A 25000-nucleotide genomic window follows, 5' to 3' on the forward strand; every position below is an offset into this window, starting at 1 on the left:
GGTTTATCAATTTTGTTTATCTTCTCAAAGAACCAGCTTTTAGTTTCATTGATTTTTGCTATTGTTTCCTTCATTTCTTTTTCATTTATTTCTGACCTGATCTTTATAATTTCTTTCCTTCTGCTGGCTTTGGGGTTTTTTTGTTCTTCTTTCTCTAATTGCTTTAGGTGCAAGGTTAGGTTGTTTATTCGAGATGTTTCCCTTGAGGTAGGCTTGTATTGCTATAAACTTCCCTCTTAGCACTGCTTTTGCTGCGTCCCATAGGTTTTGGGCCGTCGTATCTCCATTGTCATTTGTTTCTAGGTATTTTTTGATTTCCCCTTTGATTTCTTCAGTAATCACTTCGTTATTAAGTAATGTATTGGCAAACACCTTTTAACATATATTTTTGGCTTCTATCCATTTCTTAGAAAACTGTTGTTATATCTGGAACAAATCAAGTATTTTTTAAAAACTTCAGATTAATACATATCAGTACCTTTCTGAGTAAAATCAACATTTTTGAAGTACATACTATGTGTTAAATGCTAAACAGATAATGGAGATATTGTGAACAACTTTACCAAATAATCTCAGATGGAAAAAAATTTTCATATATAAACACAATTTACCAAATCTGACACAATAATAAATAGAAATCCAGTATAATGCTATACCCAATACAGAAAAAAATAAACTTTAGTTGAAAAAATTCTCACATAGCAATTGCCAAACCCAGATGGTTTTGTTGGTTGAACTTATCCCTTCACGTAGGAAAGAAAGTATACTTGTTTGTAATAATTCTTCCATATATTAACATTTCTTAACTATTTTATGAGATCAGCACAATCTTGATACCAAACCCTAATAAGAGCACAGCAAGGAAGAATGATTGCAGGATCATCTCGCTTGTAAACATAAAATATGAAAATTAAAAAATAATAATAAAGATTCAAATCTAGCACATTATAAAATTTCTAATACTTCATAAACAAGTTGGACTTATTTGAGAAATGCAATATTCTTTTCAGTAAAATCAATCAAGTAAATCTAAACATCCGTAGAATAAATGAAAAACTCTCTCTCAATAGATGCTGCAGGGACTTCCCTGGTGGTCCAGTGGTTTAGACTTCATGCTTCCTCTGCAGAGGGTGCAGGTTCCATCCCTGGTTGGGGAACTAAGATCCCTGCATGCCATGTGGCGCAGCCAAAAAATAGAAATAAATAAAAATAAAAAAGTAACTATTAAAAATGCTGCAAAAGCATTTTTATAAAGTTCATAAGAGAACTATATGTTATATAATATATGCATATATATTATGTTATACATAATATGTGTTGTAAAATTCGTAACATAAAATTTGAAGACCAAGATAATGTATATACAAACTAGGAAGTGAAGTGGGCATTCTTAATCTGATAAAAATCTATTTAATCCTTCCCTCCTAAGAATAGGGATGAGACAAAGATACGTTCTCTCATTATTTCAATGCAAAATTTTACTTGAGATCTTAAAGGATACAGAAGGCAAAAAAAAAAAAAAAAAAAAGAAGAAAGAAAGGTAAAACTTATAAGACTGGAAAGAATGTAATCAGTTTGTCATTATTTATGGTCAAATGATTTTGCATTTATACAATCCAGAAAACCTGGGAGAAATCTTAGAAGAAATATAATTAAAAAGGGAATTCAACAACTTCCCTTGATATAACTTAAAATCAACGGCATTCTTAAATAGCATTCGCATTAAGTAAGTAAAAAAAAAATTTTAATGATATAATTTAAAGTAACATCAGACACACCAAATAGACTTTTGATTTCCAGCTATAGTAGAGTGAAGAGTTTAGCAAATTATCTCTTCTAAATACAAGAATAAAAGTTAAAAACTGAAAATATGCCCCATAATATCCCATCTCTGGAAATTGAACAAGGTAAAACTATAATAAGTGTTTTTTCGAGAAAAACTACTAAATGATGGGTAAGAACAGTGGAAGTCTGTAGCCTTCTTTCCTGGAGACTTACACAACCTCTGCCCTGTCAAGCTTGATTTTGTAATATTACTATATTTGGGCTGGAAAAGGGAAAAAAATGCCAGCTTCACTGCCTAGGGGCAGACTTGATTTGGAGCAGAAGACGAATACCCAGGCTTGACTGTATGTATCACCAGTAGATGTAGCAAACTCTGTAGGCAACAATGGGGAAAACTTACGACTCTGTTACTCTGGGATTAGCATCCCTGTTGATTCAGTGAATAATCTAGCCAGAAATTTAGTGTGGAATCTTTGAAATTAGAGAGATATAGAAGGCTATGTATGTGTTTCACACATTCGTGGCTGATTGGGAAGCTATGTACATGTGCAGGGGAGATCGGAGATGGTCCAGGGAAAAGTAAATGCTGAGCAAGTGTTGAAAATGTCCTCCACTTTGAATATGGTTTTTAACTCACACACAGATTTATTGGCAGAGATTAGAAGCCTTATAAATTCAAGTTGTTTAGGTACACCTTCTTTCCAGTTCTGAATTAACCACTAAGCTGTGTAGACAAAGCAGACACACCAAGGAAGTCAGGATAAAAAATACAAAAAGAGAAAACAGAAACGATATCACCAGCCATACACAGCAGGGAGACAAATTCCACAGATTAAGTCCAAGCACGTTACTGAAATAGATAAATAAACACATAAATAAACTAATAAAATAAAACTAAACAAAAATTTAAAAAGCAGCAACAACTACCCTCAAGGGAGAGGGGTAGCAAAATTCAGAGTTGCTACAAAGTAATATATGAAGTGTCCAGTTTTCAATAAAGCATAAGATATGTAAAGAAATAAAAATTATGGCACATACTCAGGAGAAATGTATTGAATAAGAACTCTGAGTGGATCCATATGTTAGATTTATCAAACAAAGCCTGAGACTCAGATATTGTAAATAAATTCAAAAAATTTAAAAAAACTGTTTAAGTAAATAATGAAAATTAAGATTATAATACTTCAAAATAAGATATATTAAGAGAAAAATAGAAACTATAGAAAATAACCAAATGAAACATATAGAATTTAAAAGTACGTGTAATAATAACAATGTATAATGAGGTTTATAAAATATGTAGAATTAGAATGTATTAAAAATTCAAAGCACTGGAAGAAATGGAAGTACACTTAAAATGAAAGTAGATTCTAATTAGCTAAAGTTGAGTAAGTAAAATGAAACAAAAGATGCACTTTGTAAAATTAGACATATACACCTAGTAAGCCAATCTAAGAGACAAAATGGAATACTACAAAGTATACATTTAATCAAAGAAAAAGGGAAGAAAACTCACACACACAAGAAACAGAAGGATGGTAAGCCTAAAACCAAATGATATTAGTTTCCTAGAGCTGCTGGAACAAATTAGAGCAAAATAGGTAGCTTAAAACAACAGAAATTTATTCTTCAACAATTACAGTTCTAGACACTTGGAAGTCCAATATCAAGCAGGGCCATGCTCCCTCCAAAGTCTCTAGGGAAGCATCCTTCCTTGCCTCTCCTGGGTTCTGGTGGTTGCCAGCAATTCCTGGCATTCACTGGCTTGTGGAAGAATAACTACGATCTCCTTCTGCATCTGCACAAGGCAGTTTTCCCTTTGTGTGTCCTGTCTCTGTGTCCAAATTTCCCTCTTCTTATAAGAACATCAGTCATACTAGATTTAGGGCCACCCTAACCCTGTATGAATTCATCTTAACACAATTACATCTGCAAAGACTCTATTTCCAAAACAGTTATATACATAGGTTGCAGGTGGGTATTAATTTTGGAGGGAAACTATTCAGCCCAGCACACCAACTATACCTATAATTACATTACATAAAAATGATTCAAATACTCCAAGTAGAAAACTAAAAATGCAAGAAAGGGTAAAAAAGCAAAGCCTAACTTCCAGCTGTCCTTAGGTAACACAGTATAAAATTATATTAAAATACTAATCATAAGAAAACTGAATTAGCTTTGTTAATATTAGACAAAGTTGACTTCAGAATAAGGAATATTACTAAAGATAAAAGGAACATTTTTAATAATAAAAGTTTTAATTCATTAAGCAGACATAGTAATTCAAAATGTATATGTTCATAACAACAAACCTTAAAAATATATGAATCAAAAGATGACAGATCTGAAAGGAGAAATGGACAAGCCCACAAACATAACTGGATATTTTGGTACTCTTCTATTAGCATTGATAGAAAAAGCAACATACAAAATTCACTAAGGGTATAGAAAACTTGAACAATATTAATGACACTTGACTTAATTGATATTTTAGAGCATTAAAAACCAAAATGCTATAATACACATTCTTTTGAAATGCACATGCAATATTCATCAACATAGTCAATAGAAGGCCATGAAACCAATCTGCAAAAATGTAAGTGCATTGAAATCAAAGAATATGCTTCCTGACCACCAAATAATTAAATTAGAAATCCATAAAAATCATATAAAAAACCACAAATATTGGGAAATTAAGCCAAAGACCTAAAACAACTCATGTGTTGCAGTAGGCAAAGATACCTTAGGAGATAAAAAGCTTAAATTACTTTAAAAAAGTGCTTTTTAAAATTTAATAAAATAAAAATGCTTTTTAAAAATGTTAAGAAAGTGATAAAATATGCTTCAGACTGGCTGAAAATATTTGTGAAACAAATATATGAAAAGGGAGCTGTTTGTAAAAATAATATGAAAACCCCTTAAAATACAATAATGAGAAGATAAACATTTCCCTTTAAAAACATGCAAAAGACTTGAACAGGCACTTCATGAAAGATACATGAATAGTCACTAGGCACATGAAAGATGGTAAATGTCATTACACATCAAGAAAATTAAAACGATAATAATATGCAACTACACCCCAACTAGAATTTCTAAAATTATCAAGTATTGCTGAGCGTGTGGAGAAACTGGAAATCTCATATAATGTTGGTGTGAATGTGAAATGATGGGACTACTTGGAGAACTTTATGGTAATTTCTATAAATATAAAAATACATTTATTGCATTTTCCATCTCTTCCATTCCTTCGTTAACCAAGAGTAATGAAATATATGCCCATCCCAATATTTGCTGACATATTTATAGCAGGCTTATTTTTAATAATAATAATAGCAGGTTTATTACTAACAGCTATGAATTTACAACTACCTCCACCACTCCTTTTTGTTTTGTTTTGTTTTCTTATTGTGCTTATTTATAGTAAGTATTGTCAACACAAATAATAAATAATCTATATTAGGAATAGAAAAGAGTCTTATTTGAGCTAAACTGAGGATTATAGCCTGGGAGACAAAGTTTCAAGAAGCACTTGAATTGTATTCTGCCAGACTACAAAATGGAGGAGGCTTATATAGACAAAACCCACAAAGTTACATAAATTGTTTGTCAAGAATTAGTACTGGAGCTGGCAAGAAGTAAGGGTGCTTGTTAAACAAGAATTGATTAGCGTCTGAAATGGTTGCATGGTTACAAGACTTTAAGACCACAGGTTGCAGCTGGCAGCTGCTAGCAGATATTGTTTTGAGAATGGCTCATGCTGTCCTTGAGTCTCATACAGTTCAGAAGATTCAAGTTCTCAGTGATGCAATAACGTGTCTGAAACCACAACCACAATGGCCACCTGGTTCCATTTTGAATGCTTGAACCACAGTTACTCCATTTTGATTTTTAAATGCATTCTTTTCTTTAATGGTCAAAGCAGATATACAATGCATGTTTGACAGGCCATAAGACAGGTTTTTCAAGTTAGCATAAAGTTCAATACAAATCATGTATAAGCCAGAATGACTTCCCCATACCTCAACATGTGACAATTTCTTTCATCAGCACCCTCAGAATTTTTAATTGTATTATGCATGGATTTATCTTTTTCTGTGAAGACCATAAACTCCTTATGGGAAAAATAAATAAATAAAACCAAACAAATGTTTGTTCCTCATTGTTTATAGAGTTAAAAAAAGTAAATGCCTATATTTGTTGAAAAAATGCTTCTATGTATGAATAAGTACACTTTAGGACATATTTGTATAATACTATCTAATTAACAAAGATTTGGTTCAACAAAGAGCAAATGAATTAATAGATTATTAATCCACCTCGTTTAACAGGACATACAAAGCTGACTATAGGATCAGTTTGCAATAGGGATGAGGGAGTAAGTAGTTTTCATTGTGCTAAGTTCAAGATACTGTTAGTCATTCAGATGATGCTACAAAAAATCATCTTCTTTGAAGCATCTTATCTCTGTTTCTCTGTTTCCCTTCATGCACTTATCTTTTTACTTCTTTAAAAAATGTTTTTTCCATATCTTCATTGCTTTCTAATCACAATTCCTGAGGCTACAAAGTTATAGATTAAGTTTTCCATTTCCGATAATGTATTACTTAGTAACTCATCAAAGAGTATCTTTCAAGCAATGAGTAAAATGAGTTTCAACAAATACACAAATAGCATAAGATCATCACCCTAAATCTAGATGAATTACATGAATAAGGATGATGTGCTTGTATTATAGACAGAGTATAGAAACACTGAGAAGCATATTTCAATGGATATTATGACTATGACACTTAAATACAGGAAGCTGAATGTCATTTTAGAATGAGCATAGATTTTGATGATCATTGGAAAATAATATCAAGCATTTACTGAGGAATTAAGAAACACTAAATATTTTTCTAAGCAATCAATAGAGAAGTCTTATTTGAATATTAAATCTCTGTCATGTGAGCACCGGCTATGTTTTGCAGATGAGGAAACAAAGGCACAAAAAAAATTGATAAAACTTGTCCAATTTCTCTTGGCTGGGAAGTGGTCGGGACAAATTTTGAAACCAAGTCTCAGGATCCCAGAGGCCACATTTTTCATCCCTGTGTTTTAATTGCTGCTTCACTTCACATTATCAGATTTTTCCCCCCACAACCACTCATTTACTAGATGACTGAAGGTACGTTATTTATAAACTCCACAATTATGCCTGATGTTTTGGGAAATTAAATGAAAGTATGTGTTTAACACACTCTGGTTTATCAGAGACACTCAGAATTCTTAGTCCCCTCTCCTCTTTCTTAAACTCAAGGATGAGAGCTCCTGTTATTTCACATTCAGTTTCTGTCTGGATCAAGTTTCCTGTGGGCTGTCAGAGCTGCTAAATCAGATATCCCTTTATACATGCCACTTAGAAGAGGCAGGAACACTGTCTTCCTGCAGCTCTCGGGCCCTTTAAATACAGAGTGAGAGCCTCTCACTGGTCTCTCTGTGCAGCAGCTCACTGTCAGCATTTCTCTGTGGTCTGACCGGCACAGGAGCCTGGAGCTCAGGGATAATACAAAGAGAGAAATGTCTGCTCCCTGACAGACACTGATGGCAGGGGCTGCCACTCCCAGCGGGCTGTGACTTGGGCCACAACTAAACACAGCATGCCACAGGCTGAATCCACTTTGATGAAATAGGATTCTTTCCTCCATAGGAGGGTTCATCGGACTCATTTAAATTAGGTTGTAATTCTCACTGGAACAGACAGATCTTGGTAACTAACGATAATTTACATTATTCTTTTGAAATGTAGGAGGTTGTATAGGAATCTTATCCACAGCTACTACTGCAATGTGACTTCAGTCAGAACTGCATTCTGCAGTATTTTATTCTGGTTTCTAAAACCATTGTTTTACCTGGAGTCGTATTGCTAATTAAAAGAACTATTTCAAAATCTCAGTCTCTTCGTTATCTTATCATTTCATACTTCTCTATACTGAGCTTCCGTAAAGAGACTTTGGTTTCACCAACATGTAATTCTATTGATTTTTTTTTTTTTTTCTTTTTTCCTTAGAAGCTCTAGGTCGGTTTAGGGATACACAGAGCACATGGAACAGAAATATACAAATCATATTTGATGTGGTAGCTCATTTTGTATATAAGAAAATGGAGAGTAGCACTAGTTAGCCCTCTTTGTTAGTTAAGGGTGAAAACAAGAACTTAAAATTCTTTCCTTCCAGTCTAGCACACTTAGAAATTTGTCACACACTCACATTCAAGTGAAATGAAAGGTAGAATTTCTGAAGGTAAATTAGCATATTAAACTCTACTTATGTAGTATCATACATATTTATGTAATCATAACTTTTTATAATATACTGGTCAGGTTTTGTAATAGATTTAAAAATTAATATTCACTAAGCTTTGTGTAACAGGAATTTATTCTCTTTCATTAAAGGAAATGTTGAATTATGGAGCCAAAGAAAAATAGGATAGATATGTATTATCAATATCTTTCATTTTAATTTCAAAGTTTTTTTTTTCATTTTCAAATATGTAATGGAGCTTGTGAAATGCTATTTTAACATGTATCAAGATATAAACTGATATTATAAGTTGGAGGGTAGTTTCCCAGGTAAGCAAAGTGAAACTTCAAAAGTAAATATATTAATTTCTGTGCAGTGAAGTGAACAATTAATGATTTCATGTAGTATTATAATGAAAAAAGTTCAAACATCTATATTTGCCTTTAAAACCTTGTGTCTAAATTTACATATTTCATATCCCTTTTAATCAATAAGCTAAGTTCACACTGTACATCATTACTTATCTGAGGATCTTGGAATAGATCTCAAGTCACTATAAACCTTATAATATTGGCTTTTCCACTATGAAATTTAATCTAAGAATTATGATAACTGCCATAATATTCAAGAATAAAATTATCATGTAAGAGGCAGTGTAGTATTAAAATATTTGAAGAATTGGAGACATGAGAAGATGTTAGATTCCTTTTATATTCTTTAGATTCAAATGAATTCCCCCTATTTTCACTGAAATTTTTCTAGGTTCCTACCATAAATCTCTAAGATTAGATATGCCTGATAAAAATAAAATAATGGAGATATCTTTTAATATATGAAAATCAATCAAGACAAAAATGTAGCTTAGATATATATTTAAGAATCTTTCTAAGGTGTCAGTTGAGAATTACTAAAAAACTGCATTCTAGGCAGTCTGTGAAATAAAGTCATATCTTAGATTTTAGATTCTGCTCATGTCATTATTTAAATTTCAGGCTTTTCATATAAACTTTAGCAAAACCCAAAACTTTTTTATGTGTTAGTAGTAGAAGCTCTCTAACATAACATAATCATGACTTACAGTACACAGTCCTTCAAAATTTGGCTGAAGAATAATGCTATGAAAATGATACCAAAAAATTCTCACACAAAAGGATCAGCAATTTCAAATCCTGCCATACTCTGTTTGTTCTAAATCCACATAAATAAAAATGCATAGTTAGGTTAAAAAAGAATTCAAACATCAGTGTAGACCTGAGAAAACTGTCAATGCGAAAAACACAAAAACAAATAGCAGAAGACAAACCAACAGCAATACCATAGGGGCAGTTGTGTTGAAACTTCTAGGTCTAGAAGCAGGGACTGTGGCCTTGGACTTCAGCTCTTTTTGGACATTGGGCCACCATGTGTTTCATGAAAGATGGGTTGCTGAAACCAGGCTTGAGTCTTAGAGCCCGATTAAGGGGTAAGACTTTCCTGCTTATGAAAGGAGGTAGGGCTACAGCTTATAGCAAATGCTGGCCCAGATGAGAGGAAGCAGAAACTCAGGCTTCTGACCAGAAGCTGAGACACACTGCCTTCTGCTATGGTGTCCCAACACCATATCTCAGTATTCCTGCAAAGGACGGGAACTCCCACTAACAGATGTTGTCATAAACAGAGGACATGGAGGAGATGGAAGCCTGGATTGTAGGGACCCTCAAAATTATAGAGAGGGAGGAATGAGGAAGAAGCAAAGGGAGATTTGAAACAAACTCTAAACATAAAATAAGAGAGCGCACAAAAATTTCCCTTCAAAATCAATGTAAATTTCTGAATACAGGGAGGAGTTTGCTCAATAAATCATTGTTGAATGAATGCTAAAATTGTCATCAAAGAAAATAAAATTGGGCACATGAATTCTCAACAGATATATGCACATGAAATAGTTTAAATAATCACTAAACTTTTTGAAATGATCAAAAAGTAAATTATTAAAGAGTACATATAGTACAGCTCACATATTCTGATTAGAATACCATTACTTTTAATTAATGACAAATATAGTGTAGAGAAAATCCTCTATACTTGAGAATTTAGAATACAATGTTTCATTATTTCTGGGTTGTAAAAAACATTTCAGCTAAAAGACTGAGGATGCTACATATCAAAAATAGTGGGATGTAGCTAAATCAGTACTAATTGGGGTTTACACTTTGTATAGTTTCCACTCTTAAACAGTGGAAACAAAATTCTGAGAATACAATATATGCATGGTGTGGAAAGCTGCTCAACCTTATCAATTTTCAAAAAAGTTCATATTGAATCAAGGAGATGACATTTTATATACAACAGACTAGCCAGGCATTAAAATATCAATATTGGCAAGGATGTGGAAAAACCCAAACTCTTTGTCATTCGTGTAAGCACCCTGGTAAGCAACTTAGCATCAAGTAATTTGTTTTATGTTAAGCACACATGGCCATGGAAATTTGTATCAGAGCATTAATTAAGTATACTGTGTTCAAAAAATGAAGTTGGAGTTTCAGCAACACTTTCCTTAGGGAAACACATATACCTACCGAATGCCCTCTAATTTTATTCCTTATTCCTATCTGGAAATGTGGGATCGCCTAGCATGATGAAGTTGATGATTATTAATAATAGGCATAAAATGATAATAAGCTAAATGCAAACATTCTCTTGTATTTTAAAAACATTCACTTTCTTTTAAAATACAGAAAAAAATGGGGAATGTAAGAAGTATTATCTGTACTTTTACAAGTCAAAAGAATGCCAACTATTTTTTCATTTGTATTAAACTGACATCTTTTCAATATCAAAAACTTTGAGATATATAGCACTGTTCTTAAATGTTCATAAATTTTGAGTGAGGTATTGTGTTTGTAAAATCAATTGCATCTGGTCCAGAACTCCTTCCTCTCCTTTATTAAACGTAGAAATAGGTTGAATTTCCTCTTTATCCTGAAAGATTATCTATCAGATATATGGTTATAATAGTTGTGGGAAAATATGTTTTAGAATTTCATTTAACACGTAACATCTTACCATTTTAGGAATTTTAAATTGTTCTTCCATTTAAGCTCAATAATTTTTTCTTGAAAATCAGATGTTCCTTTGAAAATACAAATGGAAGAAGTATAATTTTGTGTTTTGTATTAACCTCAAATATTAAACATTTCCTAAAACATGATCAAAACCTAGTAAAACACCTATATGTTATAATAAAGAATCATATTAAGATTATTAAAATCTCACCTTTATAATTATAAAATTACTGTGCTTAGTAAAGTACGCATGTTTTGTAACAAGACTCAGCCTAGTAAGATCTGAGAGATACATTGCTTTGTTAACAGTTGGCAAACTTTTCAAAATATCTGATTCCTACTAGTTATGTCTGAAATATAATTTGAAAATTTTCTCACATAATATTTTGTTAAAAATTTTGTACTATATTTTTATGTATGTAAATACTGCATACAGTTTTTTTCTATGTAAACAACAGGGAAACACATTATATTGATAATGGTCTGCTATTGGCAGATTTCCTTTCGATGATACTGTCTATACACTGGAATTTTGCTTTAGAATCCAAAATGCTTTTGAATGTATTATTCAGTAGTTCTGCAAGAAGAATTAGTTCTAGAAATCTGCTGTACAACGTAGTGACTCTAGTCAACAATACTGTACTATGCACTTAATTTATTAAAAGGATTTAGGTCTCATGTTAAGTCTTGTTATCTCTCTCTCTCTCTCACATACACACACAAACACACACACACAAGGTTCACAAAGACACAAGAAAACTTTTGAGATGATGCATATGTCTCTTACCTTGATTGAAGTAATGGTTTTATCAACTTGGATACATTAAATAAACACAGTTTTTGTCTATCACTTATACCTCAGAGAAGCCGTTTTTAAAAAAAGACTTAGAAAAAACTGTGTATGCATATGAGTGTTTTAGACTTTTCATTAGGAGATGTTTTAATAACATTTAAAAACTTTAGAACGTACATGAACTTCCTGTGATACTGTGTAAGTGGACTAAAGTAAGAATATAAAGTTTATCTTCATTATTAAAATTAGAAAAATATTTAGTTACAGTAAGCAGTGATAAAGTCAGCTTCTTCAAATTTATATACAATATTTTAATTACTATTATTTAATCCAAATGACTATCCTTTAAAAAGTATGTTATATGCTCAGTGCAGTGCTAAGTTATCAAAATAGATTACCTATTTTAATCCACACAACAACCATATGAATTAATACTCAACTATTCTTGCTTTACAGATAAAGAAATTGGGATTTAAAGACGTTTGTATCTTTCCCAGTTCACACAGTCAAAAATTCAACAGCCATTCTTGCCACAAAACACTCTGCTCTGCCTGAGCTTTTAACTACCAGGCTGCATCTTTACTGGTGAAAGAACAGGTGATGTAGATCTACTGTTTCACATAGTTATTAAGAAGTAAAGTGTGTCATACAACATCTTTGAAAATGCTCGAAACATTATATTTAATTCCACAGTTTTACAAAGTCAGCTAAAAAGCAAATGATATGTAAATTTAGAAATGTAACATGCAACAATCTGGAAAAATATATAATATTTTTGTAGATTATTAGCATAAATGACATAGAACATTTGGTATTGATAACATTTAGAAAGTCCTTTTAAACAAAGGTAACCAAAAAAAAAAAAAAAAAACGGCAGCATTTCATCCATAACCAGATGGCCAGGCATAGCAAATCAGTAGTATGTAAATAACTGCACTGCAAGGACACATAAAAAATGACTAGCTACTCCACATCTACTTTATACATAGGCGATCCCCATGTAGACAAGACAAAAATATGTACTTTTTATTGTGACTAATGCAGTCCCCAGAGTTGCTAGTATCATTTTGAAGTTCATTTATATACAGGTACGAAAAAAGATGTGTCAGGAACATCTGGATCCTGTGCTAAAATCAACTGTGAAGTATAGTGCATATGCAATTCAAAATGCACATAAAATAAAATGGAAAAATATAGTCAACAGTTAAGGTACTGAAAAGTCAGCACCATTATTCTCCATCTTGATGTATATAGTAAACATCTTTTCCTGTAATACTGTATTAGCAAACATTACATAGAAAATAATTTATATCCTCCAAGTCAGCCAATGTCATATAACAACAAACAAATACTTTTGGAAAGAATACAAGAACATGTTCTGATATGGACATAAGTTTATTAGTGACAGTTATATCTATCCTAAGAAAAATTTTATCAAAATATTTGCTTCAATATAACCCTTCTGATGTATTGCAGAGAGGTTACCAGCCAAAACAGGTCATCCACAGCTAATGATATGGCTTTTATCTTTGTGCATACATTATGATTGGCAAGCTTCCAGTAGATATGTGTAAATAATGAACAAAGTGATGAATTTAAAAATTCTAAACCATTGGACCAGGCTGCTGTCTTAACGGCAGAATATTAACTTCCATACCTGGTCCCCATTCTGATAATCCTGAAGTACCTTCATCACATTTATTTACATTGACTGCTCTCAAATATTAACATGAGTAATATAAAAGAGGATTACAATCTTTTGGAAAAAATAAAAAGGTTACTTTGCCTGAAGAGTTATTTGCTTTAATAAATTTCTGCTTTTTTAAATTGCTGCTAGTATTGCTCACTTTAACCTATGTTTTTGAAGCACTTTATCTCAACCCTCACTCATGCCATCTATGTCTAGTTTATTTCCACTGGCTTATCCTACCTTTAGCTCCTCCATTTTTAAGTTAGGAGCCATGTTGTCTCTTCCTTTGTATGATCCCTAAAAGCAGCTAGTTTAGTGGTATGCTCACAGTGAGTATTCAGATATCTCCTTTATTTGATCACCTGGTTATTGCATAACTTAAGACAGAAACAACTGTTCAATATTCCTTCTGTAATAACCTTTCATGCACTTTTAAGTCATCAACTCACTCTGTAGAATTCTTTTTTTTCCAAGATGAGTAATTTTACTCAAATTAGTTGTGCTTTTAAAATGTAATTTAAAGACAGGTGTAGTTGCATTTTGCCAACATTTATTAATTCTAGGAGTTAATTCCTTGCCAAAAAGTCACATTTCTATTTTTCTATTAAAAAAGAACTTCTAAATACTGAAGGAATTTAATTTTCATAGTTTCTTGTATTATTCAAAAAATATCCCCTATTATTTAACCTCTATTATATTCTTGATCTTTTTTCTTCTTATGTATAATAAAACTTTAGATACATTTGACATTTATAGAATATTTGGTTTAGCTTTTGCTATAAATGATCACAATAGATTTCAAACTTGTAAAATTTACTTTTAAGTAAACTTTAAAAAACTTGAAAGACAAATCATATTCAGTTAGAGGAGCATATTGCAGATATGAATATTATACCTCTCCTTTTTTAAAGTTTTAACAAGGATGACACACAAATGCCATATCTGCCATCACTCTAACTTTTTATGTCCATACTAGGGTCTCCTGCTCAGGTACAGTACATTCAAGATAGAGTCAAGCTTGGTCTTAAAATCTTTCCTATAATGTGACTAAAAACGACTACCAATGAATTGGATTTTGTGTTTTAAACCAACTGTTTTTACATTGGTTTTCTTAATCATTCAGGGAACTTTGTCATAATATATGCTTCTAGGTCTGCTCCCTGAAGATTTTGATCCAGCGAATCTGGGATCTGCATTTTGATAAAAATCCCCAATTAATCCTTAAAGAGTCAGATTGACACACGTTTAAGGTCAACATTTAGGAATATATGGCTTAAGACACTCAATTCAATGATCTTCTCTTTGAATTTTTACTTATTTACTTATTTATTTATACATTTGTTTGGTTTATCATTTGTTTTTATTTGCTTAAGTAACATTATGGACTGAATGTTTGTTTACCAACAAAATCCATATGTTGAAGCCCTAATCTCCAGTGTGGTTTATTTGGAGATGGGGATTCAAAGGAAATAAGTTGGGGACCTGATATGATCGTTGTAGTGTTCTTATAGGAAGATTACCCGAATGCTCACTCTCTTTCTCAGGGTGTATGCACCTAGAAAAGACCAAGCGAGGACATGACAATAAGATGGTCATTTGCAACCAGGAAGAGAATGCTCACCAGAAACAAATTATGCTGGCACCTTGATCTTGGACTTCCAGTCTCAGGCACTGTGAGAAAATAAATTTCTGTTACTTAAATCACCTAGTATGTGGTATTTTATTATGGCAGACTAATACAAGTAACAAATGAGATGGTGATTTCTATTATCTTTTGTTTTTTAATCATCCTACTTGTAGTAAAGCTTTTTCTCATTTCCAAAAAGAAGGCTTCCCTTTTCCTTCATTTAGTAATCTAGAGGGGTGAAGCATAAAAAATGAAAAAAAACAAAACATATCTTGCAGATGTCAACCAAACAAATGGCTATTGGACAAAGGTGGTCAAAAGTTATAAATAGATAGTGTGGATGTAATGTGCAACATGATGGCTATAATTAACAATGCTATGGTATATTTAAAGTTGCTAAGAGGGTAGATTCTAAGAATTTTCATCACAAGGAAAAAAATTGTAACTATATGAGGCAATAGAGGTTAACTGAACTTACTGTGGTAATCATTTCACAATATAATATCAAGTCATTGAGCTGTACACATTTAACTTATACAGTGTTGTATGTCACTTATGTCTCAATAAAACTGGAAGAAAAAAAAGAAAATAAATGTATTAAGAAGTATGAAAATCAGAGATTTGTTATATGAATTAGATCTCATCCAAATCGACAGGAGTTGGGAGATGATAGTATGAGGAAAAAAAAAAAATGTCTGGAATCGAGAAGTCAGTGAATCAAAGAAAAAGTCTGTACTGATGAACAACTCAGAGCTACAAGAAATCAAGCATATCTGGCAACTGAAGAAAAATGGAGGGGGAGGGAAGGAATGTCTGAGCAAGGTCTATGGAAATTTCCAGCTCTTGGAAAGCTTTTTTTTTTTTTTTTTAACCTTCCATATCTCATGTAAGTTTTACTCTTGGCCATTTATAATCCAAAACCCTGGGGAGGGGATTCATGGAAACAACACACAGCCTTAGCTAAATTGACAAAACATAAACCAGCACAGGAACAAACAAAGAAAATTACAATTCAGGATTCTTTCCAGGTACAGGTTAATTTTCTCTTCTGATTCTTCACAGTAAAATAGAGTATAATAATAAAGCACTGACTTGGGAGTCAGAAAAATGGGGGATAATGCTATTTATTCCTTGAATAGCTGTATACCACAATGCAAGTCTTTCAACATTTTCAAATTAAACATTTTCTTATATGAAATGAAGTTATTAAATTAATGATGGCTGAGGTTCTTTCCTGGGCTAAAATTGTATTATTCTCTTTATCATCGTTCTTTGTCTCTTTGTTGACCATAGCAAAGGAAATCTAAAAATACGGTTAGCTGTTGGAGTCTTCAATAGATTAAGGAGGCCTGAGTCAATCAAATGCAATGTGCGTTGTTTATCCTTGACACTTGTGTATTACATGCTCATCAAAGCCTTACATTATCCTGCTTTATCCCGGAGAAGGTTTGCTTTACTAACTCATTCAGGCTTGTGCTTCTTCCTCTGCAATATCTAGATCATTCCTAATTGTGATATTTCATTAGTACACACCCAGTTTTAAAAGCCACATTTGTAAAAGGTGTTACAGGGTATGAGAATTTAGAAAGTAATATTTTACTTCCATTAGAATAAAAACAAAAATACTCTACTTACTTTTAAAATGTCATATTATGTTAAAATGCTTTCTCATTAATTTTTTATTAAAATTATTTTAATTAAAATTTTATTGTTATGACGAGAATAGACAAATCTTTTACAAGTGAATCCAAGATAATTCATGAAGACACCCCACCCTCAAGAAGGTGGAACTGTTCTTCCTCTTTTGAATGTTGGTTCTACTTTGTGACTTGTTTTGAAACTGTAGATTGTAAAATAGGGGGCAGGGGGTAACTTTCCAGTGGAGAAAACTGGCAAACACTGCTTCCGGCGAGTAATTGTTAACATCATCAACGATGAGCCCTTTTGGTAGCTTGTACTTCCAGGATATGTGGTGAGCATGGTACTTTACCTCTGTGGTCTTCCTCCCAATCATACAACCCTAGTTTAAACCCCATTGGGAAACATCAGGTGAACCCTGATTAAACCACGTGTACAGAATACCTTACCAGTACAGCTTAAAACTGTTGAGTTATAAAAAAACAAGAAAACTCTGAGAAATGTCACAGCCAGAAAAAGCCGAAGGAGACATATGATTAAATATAATCTGTCCTGGGTGAGATCCTGGAACAAAATAAGAACATTAGAGAAAAACTAGTGAAGTCTGAATTAATTGTGGAGTTTAGTTAATAGCAATATACCAACTTTGACTCCAGAGTTGTAACAAATATATCATGAAAATATAAAATGTTAAAAATAAAAGTGATTAAGGGCATGTGAGAATTCTGTACTGTCTTTGTAATTTAAAACTAAAGTTTATGAAAACAGATTATTAGATAAGATGTGTAATTATTTTATTTTTATTCACTGAACAAACATTAAAGGCTTGCACTTATACCTCTACACACATTTAGATTTGATTCTTAAAACAAACAAACAAATAAAACTCATCACTTGCAAGTATCGGGTCCATATTGTTTTACAGTAGTAGTTAATTGAAGAGGATTGTGTTTTTCCTTTATTTATTTATTTTTTTAACATCTTTATTGGAGTATAATTGCTTTACAACGTTGTGTTAGTTTCTGCTGTATAACAAAGTGCATCAGCTATATGTATACATATATCCCCATATTCCCTCCCTCTTGCGCCTCCCTCCCATCCTGTATTTTTCCTTTAGACATGACATAGGCCATGCAGTTCACCAGAGTTTCCATCCAACACATCCATCTCATTTAGTTTGTCTTCCTAGTCCTTGAGGCATTTACATTTTAGCTATAATCAGGGTAGAGAGATTGTATGTTATACCAAAGTTGGAATATAGTTTCATAAAAACTGTAAAAGTGTTTTATATCATGTGAAGAAAAAAGTAATTAACTCCTTCAAATTCTAATTTTTTGATTGTGCTGAATTATGCTTCACAGAAATATCATTCTTACATATAAATGAGAGTGTGTCAGGAAGAAATGTAGGACTAGAGCAGGATAGGCTGAGATGATAGAAGATAAAAAATGTTGGTTATAAAGAGCTTACCTAGAGCTCTGTCATAGAATAATGCTTCCTAATTTTAGCTAATCACCATATCACCTGAGAATTTGTTAAAAACACAGATTCCCTAGAACAGTATTTCTCAAAATGAAGTCCAATTAATAGTATAGCATTACTGGGAATTTTTGAGAAATTCAAATTCTTGAGCCCTACCTCAATCAACTGAATCACCAACTCTGGAGACAAAACTCAGAAATCTGTCTTCCCAAATCCTTCAGGTAATTCTGATTTCTGGCTTAAGTTTGAGAACCACTTCCCAAAAGATTTGACTTAGTTATCTTAGGCAGAATAACATTTTATCTAGCATTTATTTAGGGTAAATGTGATAAAGAGTGTGGGAAATATTGCCTGTGTAAAGATGCAAATTCTGTGGAGAGAGAACTGTGGATCCGTCATCCTATTGGTTAACTCATAGAATACAATAAATTTACTTTGGCACAGAATAGTGAAAGATTAATGATTAAAGAACAAGAAAATATATCTACATATAGTGCTTATCAGTTGATATTCAATCTAGATTACTCTAGTCAGCAGCTACTTCTATATCATCTTTTTAAAACTACCTTCGAGCCATTATACAGTAAGTGTGAAGAAGTATCTGTCCATTTCTTATGTCATCTTATGTCTGTGAACAGAAAAAAATGTATTTGGGCAAATTTACACAGAAGTTTTGGAAAATCTGTATTGTCATTAATATGTACCTTTTAAATTTACAGATATTCAGCTGCTGTATTTATGACAGGATAATCGATATATATTAAGCCTAGAACTACATCATGAATTCTGACCTAGGAGCATTGTACAAAGTTAATTCCTCCTTCTAATGAGTATGATTTCAACAACTAAAATATTCATTAACAATTTATGATGGAGTACAATTTAAATCTATTCTAAATTTAAGTATAATTGTAGTTGTAATTTAAAAAAATCAAAATTAAGAATATTTTTTGTTCTTTAGAAATTTTGTAATAATTACATGGATTGTTTTAAAAGAGTGATTTGAATTAAGTGATTTCTGTTAAATGATAGATTTTTCTGGAATAATTTAACTTATAGTGGTGGTTTGATTTATTCATTTTTCTCTATTTAGAGATGAAAATAGATCTTTGAGATACTACCATGGGCAGCTGCATTTGGATGCTGCTGATGCAAACTTTGGCAGCTGGAGAAGCCGTGGTTGCAGTGGGCTTCCCAGCGCTGTCTCCTCCCTGTCCTGGTATTTCAAAGGAGACTTAAACCACTTTACATTAGACTGTACAGGAGACACAAGCCAAGATGCTTTGGGCAAAGCTGTGAGGTGACAAGGAAGATGAGACAACTTTCTGCTAATGAGGATCTGGGTCTAATGCAATTCCTTAATAAAAATTAAAAGACAGAGGGGTGACAATATATTTTACTTAAAGCTAAAGGGAAGAGTTATTCTGGTTGTAATTCTACTACACAAGTGCTGTTTGCTCAACATGGAACTTAAGGAACAAGGTGGGTTTTCTCTACCTTTTTAAAAATAATACCTCCCGCTCCCACACATGTACACAAACACTTAATTTAGGATCAAAATATAATTAAATTAGTAGTGTTCTTTGTATTTGTTTATATCTTTTTGGTGGTAAAATCCTGGTATATTTATTATCCAAACAGAATATACTTTTAAAAACTAATCTGAAAAGTATCCTGTCCATGGATTTTTATTTGGGGAATAATAATCATTCCTGTTTTCAAAATAAGGAAAGCAGTTTAATTGACAATATAACCATATATGGGAGACAAACAGTATCAGACAGCACCATGCAGGATTATCAATCACTTCATATCCATAGCCTTAGTATCTTCTTTGACCCTCAGTTTTTTTGAGTTTTTCTTTATTTCTTTCAGACCAAAACTGCATTTGTTTTCATCCTCCCTGTATTGATAAACATTTTCCCTTTTTTCTTTTTTTGGAGGTCCTACAGATTGTCTTGTTACAATGTTTAACAGCAGTGGAGCTTTTTTGCATTCGTCTTTGCCTTTGTGTCATTGTGAAGGTCAAAATCTGTTGGGCTACAGCACGTGTACTCTTAATAAGGCTTTCTTTTACTTCTTTCACCCTCAGGCGCAGCGCATAATTCCTCATGAATGTCTTCTGTCACAAAGAAATACCAGGTCTCAAAAGTACTTTAAATGAGAAGTTTGGTGGCTTAGTGGATAAAACCCGTGACCCTTTACCTCAGAGAACATGGCTTAAATTCAAACTTTCAGTGTCAGTGAAAAGAGATTTATGGAGTTACTGATATTACCTGTGCAGAATGTTCTAGAGTAAGACACAAAACATCTGTAATAAAAAATCTCAAGACTAAATTTTCTTGAATCACCACTCATCTCTAGAACATATAGCTTCGGAATTTAAAATTAGGGTTGCTTTGTAATCCTGAGTTATTTCTTATTGATTCTGCTTTTCAGAGTCTTCATCTCTGCGCCCTTGTTAATTTCTTCAGTCTCACTAGAAAATATGAGATCTGTAATTAAAACCAAGGTCTCTATGTATTTTAAAAAGGAAACCACCTTTTCAGAGAACAGTATTTGTCAAGCGTGCCACTCTTAGAGTGCTCTCTTTTGTCCAAGGTAAAGAGAAGAGGTGCATTCCTCATAGGAACTGGACATCTGCCAGGTCCTATGAGGAATACATGTTTTCTCACAGGAATATGTAAAAGTTTTCCTGTGAGAGAAGCATCTATAACTGATTTGTTTGGTGGTGCCTGGGTTTTCTCAATTTCATCTAGGCTATGCACGTGTTAAGATAGAGATGAAAAATAATTATATTAGAGTACAATGCATAGTGCAACCTCTTCAGTTCTGTGTGAAAGAATCTATATGTAGGCATTTGCAGATCCTGAACATAATACAGCAAAGAGGACATTTGCATATGCAATCTGTAGTGGAGCCTTGAAAATAGGTCAGACCTCTCTTTACATGAGAATGATAACAAAGAAACCAGGAATGATGTTAAAAGGTAGGTTAAAATGGTGATGTCATGTGCTGTATTAAAAACCAAGTATTCATCACATTATTTTCTTGTGACTGTATTAATGCTATCATACTAATGTTATATGTTGGCTACAAATGAAGTATATACATTCTATTACTGAATAATTGGTGTAAAATTTTATGACATATAATTGTGTAAATAATTTTTGAAAATTAAGGTCTCACAGAGCTTGGAGTCACCTTCATGAGATTAAGCAAAAGATTTTTGTCTTGTAGTTTCTCACTTAAAGCCTCTTGTTTTAGCATGAAAAAAGCAAGACATAGCCATGAAGATGGAAATATGTATTTTATTTACCTTTCTTTTTGAGGGAGAAATGTTATATTTATCCAGAAAATACTTAGCTGAAAACTGGGGACTTGGTAAAGAGGGAAATAATAAAAATAGAAAATGTTTTTAATAGGCAATGTTGTAAGAAACAGTTTCATAGGTTAATAAATTAATAATATTGAAAAACATATTTCAAGTTGGAAGAACACATTCATTGAAAAAGTCACTCAGGTAAGTTGAAGGTTATTTGATGCAAATCATCCCAAATTAGAACTCTCTTATAATCAATTCTACATCTGTCTATTAAAAGCAACAACCATCATCCTTTGAAACTTTCACTTTATTTTTTTCAGTTGTGGGCATAATGTTTTCACGTGTGTTTCACTGATGGTGTGCTAGACAGAGCTGGCTTACACTTTCTAAAAAGTTTGCATTTTATGATGTTACACTGCTACATGAAACAACCTTGGTGGAAGTTTTAACACCATGGAAATTGGCAAAAACTTCAAACCAGCCCCTTTACATTCTTTGGAGAGCTGGATGTTAAACATTTACCAGCACACCATTTCTTTGACTTCAACATCTGTGTCAAATATTTTTTATATCTGTGTGTCATTTTTAGGAAACTGCAGACTTTGTAGAATGAATGCATTTTTCACATGCTGAAATACTCTGAATAAGGTGGGGAGTACAGATGGCTCACATGATTCTGGAGTCTTAGAAGTCCCAAGATTTGTATTCAAAAAGCTAGAGACCCAGAAAAGCCTGTGGTGTAGTTCCCATCTGAGTCCAAAGGCCTGAGAACCAGGAGAGTTGATGGTGTAACTTCTAGTTTGAGGGTAGAAGACCAATGCCCTAGCTCAAGCACTTAGGCAGGAGGGGTTCCCTCTTACCCATCCATTTGTTCTATTAAGGACCTCAGTTGGTTGAATGAGACTCATCCATGCTAAGGAGAGCAACTTGCTTTACTCAGTCTACCTATTCAATTATAAATCTTGTCTAGAAACATCCTCATGGACACACCCAGAATAATATTTAACAAAATGTCTGAGCATCCAACAGTTCAGTCAAGGTGACACAGAAAATTAAGTATCAAGAGAATTTATAAATAATAATGTTTCCCTCACACATTTGATTTGGTAATTATGAACTAATTTTCACTATGAGATGATGAATGTCTTTCCACAAGTTCAAATTCCTTTTTCTCAGAGATCTATATGTTCTTTCCCTAGAATTTTGCTTAAATCCAGAGTCAGTTAAAATACTATGTATTTTTCATTATTGGCAAATATTAATGCAGATAGTCTTTCTCCTTATAAGAATAAAATTTCATTAATATCTCAACCTCTTTAAAGATTCAATAAAAAAACCCAGCAAACTCAAATCATTTATTGCTAATAGAGAAACAATGAGATTAAAAAATAGTTTCATAAAATTGGTAATGTATTGCTCTATAGCTATTCTCTTTTCTGACATCCCTTTTTATCTACATAACTGTTTTAAAATGATTGAATATGTTATAATTTTCTGCATCTTGATTATATGTAAGTCATTGTATCTGTCTGGATATCACCTGCTTCAGCACAGCTAACCACTGCTTCCACTATTTTCCTATAGATCTTCTTAGTACATTTTCCACATGGAGAAACAATTGATTGTTTTCTCATTTAAAGCCATAACTTCTGAGTGAATTTCATGCTATATTTTCCCATCCATGTCTTGTATCAAGTAGAGCACTGGTAACTAGAATGTTCTTAATTGACATTTGAAGAGAAAAACAAAGGGATGAGTTTTTAAATTTGAAAAAATGATTTATTTTAAGTTAATTCAGTAGTTATCATATTCTTTTCAAAGTAACACTGCTGCTTAATCAATTAATAAGTAGGATACTGCTGAGACAGGAGGGAAGGGAGCAGAGCACAACTGTTAAAAGACTGACACAACCGTTGAGAAAAACAGGATATGACAAAAACTGGTTGGAACCAACTAGACTCAAAATGATAGAAGATTGGACTTCCCATAGACCTTGAGCCTCATTATATGCTCATTGTAATACATTAGCATGCTAAATGACACTCCCACAGGTGCCATGACAGTTCAGAGGCTGACCATAGTAGGTCAAAAAGTGGGTGGTGGCCCAATTCCTTGAAATTTCCATCCCTTTCCTAAAATAGTTGGAATAATCCTCCCATTTGTTAGCCTATGAAATTACCCAGCCCATAAAAACCAAAAACTCCCACGCCCCAGGGCAGCTCTCACCTCCTGAGACAGTCCTGATTCTGCTATGAAATGTGTATCTCTCTAAATAAACTTGCTTTCCCTTTAATTTGGCTTGCTCTTGAATTCTTTCCTGCTCAAAGCCAAGGATCTTCACTTGGCAGCCGGTCTTGGGAACTCGCCCAAGACCTGGGACATGACCATTCTCTCACTGCCTCCTTCTCCTGCAATATTACTGCTGAGATCACATATTTGAGGTCTGTAACATGTATACCGTGTAAGAAAACAATCAGCTACTCCATGGAATTTTTTTAGTTTTTTTTTTGCTTTACTTGTGTTTGTTATAACATTGTATTAAAGTTTATGTATACTTGAAAAATGATCACAGTTTTCTGCTAAAAAAAATACTTCTTATTTATATTTTGGAATTAACTATATATTTTAACTGACACGGAGCAACACCCTGTAGGGCCTTCCTGGGTACAAAAGCCTCTCAGTGTCCCCTGTTTCTACTTTGCAGGAAAAAGGCTTTATCCTCCTAGGCCTTCCATGAGTACCAAAGGGAAGATTCAAACAGTTGCTAATCAGAGAAATGAAGGAATGTTTGAGAAACAAAAGAGGAGTAGCCAAGAAACAACAGTGCAGCTGTGGGCCAGGGTCCTGGCTCCTTCTCTGGGAATATACACAGCAATATACCTTTGAGTTCTATAGAAACTAAGGCTTCCCTCAGTGGAAGTTGAACACAGGAGTCCTGGAACACCACCCTGTTACTTTACCACCAATCAGAAGAAAGTCACACACCCTGTAGTACTTAACCCAAATGTTGCCTAATCTTCTCCTCAGGGAGTTTGGGTCTTTTGAGCATAAGCCACTTGTTCTCCATTCTTGGCCCTGCAATAAACTTTTCTCTGCTCCAAACTCCAATTTTTTGGTTTGTTTGGCCTCACAGTGCATCGGGCACAGGAACTTGCATTCAATAACATAGCTTCAAAGTATTCTGAAGGATTAGTTGATTCTCTGAGAAACTGGCTTCACAGTATTTTCCCTATGTTAATAGAAGTCCAGAGTTTCCTACACAAAGCCATTTCCCACTACAACTTTATCAAAACATTCTACCATATTTAATCACTTGAGATTCTAATTCT

At 33.0% G+C, this 25000-nt stretch overlaps 1 long non-coding RNA gene across 1 annotated transcript in view; it reads right to left on the reverse strand.

The window, feature by feature from the left end:
• LOC309660166 overlaps positions 1–23388 on the reverse strand; it is a 29662-nt gene extending 6274 nt beyond the window's left edge. Inside the window, exon 1 of the long non-coding RNA XR_014263227.1 lies at positions 373–23388. This is a non-coding gene — a long non-coding RNA (uncharacterized lncRNA). The remainder of the gene's footprint in view (positions 1–372) is intronic.
• Positions 23389–25000: the final 1612 nt, after the last annotated feature.

Source organism: Balaenoptera physalus (genome assembly GCF_965194825.1).
Source record: "Balaenoptera physalus genome assembly, chromosome: 4".
NCBI lineage: Eukaryota > Metazoa > Chordata > Mammalia > Artiodactyla > Balaenopteridae > Balaenoptera > Balaenoptera physalus.